The sequence below is a fragment of the Nanorana parkeri genome, unplaced genomic scaffold, assembly GCF_000935625.1.
Source record: "Nanorana parkeri isolate BGI_ZX_2015 unplaced genomic scaffold, ASM93562v1 scaffold506, whole genome shotgun sequence".
Classification (NCBI taxonomy): domain Eukaryota; kingdom Metazoa; phylum Chordata; class Amphibia; order Anura; family Dicroglossidae; genus Nanorana; species Nanorana parkeri.
In genome coordinates, this window is record NW_017306774.1 from 164,622 (window position 1) to 168,282 (window position 3,661).

Genomic DNA, 3,661 nt, shown 5'->3' on the forward strand with positions numbered 1-3,661 from the left:
GTGGAGTGCTGACAAACCCAGTGATCATTTAATTGATGCTTTAAAAATCTTTATACAGCGCCTCATTTTTACTTTCGTTTGGACATAGCGATACAGTTATAGACTGTAGAAGAAATGCAATAGTGTCCTCCCTCCACCCCAGCCTGCTGAATGGACAGCAAAAAAAGCAGCAGGGGGCCGATGAGGTGATCTGTGTGCTCACTCTCCTTTCTCCTCCTATCAGCATGCTCCTGGTCAGTATATTTGCATGCAATACACCTAAAGCAGTTGAATCTTGCTTGCGTTTTGAACCATTCTTTACTGTGTGTGCCCAGCTTTGGATCTGAAAAAACTGATCTAAGCATGATTAACAGAGCTATAATCACGCTATCTTGCAGCAGATAAACATACCGGTACTATGCTGTATTCCATCATCACACGAGGCAAACATTGTGAATTTTTATGGATTCCATTTAACTTTACCTGTAAAATGTTATGACACTTTATTACTGGCAGCAGTTGTCATGCCACAAAACAATCCGTTCACTTCCTTACTTCAAATATGAGGCTAGGTTCACATCTGAGCGATCCGTGACCGCGCGGCAATCGTGCACAAACCTGCGCGGGCAGTCACGGTGTCGCCCACCACAGCCCATCGCGCTGGGGGTGCCATTATTTTCTAATGGCGCCCCAGTCGTGCCGGGCGGTTTACCGCTAAAAAAAGCCGAAAGTCGCAAAAAAAGGTTCCTTGTACTCGCCGCGCAGATATAACCCCATTGAAGTGAATGGGGGTCGCACGGCAGCCGCTGTGTGCACTAGAACAAGATCGCGCAGTCCCGGGACACACGTCCAGGATATCGCTTAGATCTGAACCTAGCCTGAAGTGACACTTAACAACGTCCACTATCATTTGTATTCAATGTTCCATATCAGAATCGCCAAAGCAAAGCCATAATCTCGCCAACATAGGTGAAGCCTTATCACTACAATAATGATTTCATGTTCACCAATAAGCTGGCAGATGTCTTAACAAGAACCGGCTGCAAGGCATAAAGAAGGATGTGTGTGATCAATATATTCAACTTGTATCTCCCTCGGATAAGGAATGATCGGCTTCAGCACACACACAGGTTTCCCAAAAAGGAAACCTGTGTGTGTGTTTCCCAAAAATAGGAAATAAAAATCTTTATGGGGAAGCATAGACTTCTGATGGCTGGAAATGTTCCCCCCCCAGAGATGACACTAGCCCCATTGTCTTAGGGTCCCCACACACCTTACGATTATCGTACGATAATGGCGGGAAATCCCGCGATCGTACGATTATGGTAAGGTGTGTGGAAGCCGTGCGACCTCTACTACTGTAAGGTCGCACGACTCTAAACTTACGGACATGTTCGAAAACCTGCCGAGCATCGTACGATGTTTGGCGGGTTTGTGGCATGTCCGTACGATAACAGCCGCACGGGCCAGTGTGCGCAAGCGCACACTGCCCGTTCGGCATTGCGGTCATCGGAAGCCCGCCCCTCAGGGGGCGTGGCTTGAGATCATCGCAAGTACGATCTGCCTATGCAACATAGGCAGATCGTACGTTTTTTTAAGTACCTTACAACCATCGCAAGACAGAAGTCTTGCGATGGTTGTAAGGTGTGTGCCCAGCCTTAGGCCTTGTTCACACCAAATGCAGAGCAGATCTGCATGAGTTTCTGCACACGCAGTGCAGTGGGTTGTGCCGCGTTTTTGATGCGTTCCGGGCCGTTTTCGGTTGAAAAAAAATATATTTTTTTTGTAGTTTAAAACGGGCTTTCAGTGCGTTCCACGGCGTTTGCATGCGTTTTTGATGCCTTTGCATCACGTGTTCCAGAGCAGGTAAAATAGGGCCTGCTGCAGTTTTTTTTACCTGCTCTGGAACTGCACGCTGCGATGTGAACTGGAACAAAAAATACTATTGGAATACATTGGACGCAGTTTTGCTCCGGTCTGTAACTGCTCTGCTCCTGGAACGCGCTTGGTGTGAACAAGGCCTCATGTCCCCAGTCTCTTACCACCACTTCATGCAGCAGGTCCACAGTTTCTGACCATCATTTCATCTGGTATGTCCCCAGTCTCTGACCAACATTTCCTCTGGTATGTCCCCAGTCTCTAACCATCATTTCCTCTGGTATGTCCCCAGTCTCTAACCATCATTTCCTCTGGTATGTCCCCAGTCTCTGACCAACATTTCCTCTGGTATGTCCCCAGTCTCTAACCACCATTTCATCTAGTATGTCCCCAGTCTCTGACCAACATTTCCTCTGGTATGTCCCCAGTCTCTAACCACCATTTCATCTAGTATGTCCCCAGTCTCTGACCAACATTTCCTCTGGTATGTCCGCAGTCTCTAACCATCGTTTCCTCTGGTATGTCCCCAGTCTCTAACCATCATTTCCTCTGGTATGTCCACAGTCTCTAACCATCATTTCCTCTGGTATGTCCCCAGTCTAGGATTGGCAGTATTCCTCATCTTTTGTAATATTCCCCTAACAAGTTTATTTTTGCTTCTCTTTTCAGGGTGGAAGGTTTGGACGGCCATTGTGTTGGTAGCGTTAGGTTCTGGTATCCTGTTGTATAAACACATAGAAGACGATAAGTCAAGGTGAATGCAGATAAATATCACATACTCAGCTACAGCTTAAAGGGTTATTAAACCCTCTGTTTTTTTTTGCATATATCTACAACTCAAACAAATATGATTCTAATACTTCCTGTTACAACATTTCTCTACAGCTGTAAATCTACTGCAACAGTAAATAATTAGGGTTAGTGATAAATGTAAACATTTGGCTATACTGCCACATTATAAGGCCGAGTGTTTATACAGCGATTGGATTTTTCAAGATTTGGCAATACACGGTTATGATTATTGATTAATGTATTTGTTTTGTGGTTGATGCCGCTATTCTGTGAATTTTCCATCCTGCCCAATCGGCACTGAAATATATAGAATCAGAAGAGGAAGTCTTCCACGACCAACACAAGAACCAACATCGACAAATTTCATGTGCAGAGGTTTAGTGAAACTCCGTGTCGTGTGCAGGGCCGGATTTCCCACAAGGCCAACCAAGGCCCGGCCTCGGGGCAGCCGGGAGTAGAGGGGCAGCAGGGGTGTGGAATTCCTATCTCCCGATGCTCAGGACACGCAGTTGTATTCTACATTTAGCCCGGCTTTGGGCCAAGCAGAACTAAATGTACAGCTGGGAAGCCGCCATTTGTTTTATACAAGTGATCTCTGTGATGTCGCCGAGATCACTTGTATGCTGCCTGCAGGTCGGCCATTCTCCATGGGGAGGGGGGGTTTGGCAGGTAGGGGGGCGCAATTAGGACCTGGCCTGGGGGCAGCAGAGAGAGTAAATCCGGCCTTGTCCGTGTGCATAGGGAGCTTTAGGCTATGTAAGCACAAGCAATTTGCCCAGAAGCAAATACAATACCTACGTTACAGTGTGACATTGCCTATTCAGAATTGTCCCTGGTAGAGCCAGGAAGTAATTCATAGAGCTTCCAGAGTCCTGGGGCTGCCCTTGTACACCACCTAGGACACACAAGCCCACAGCCACTAGGAAGACATTTGTGCAAGTATGCATTAAAATCTAAGTATAATTTAGGGGTGTAACATGTATAATTTAAAGTGGAACATGAAACATAAACA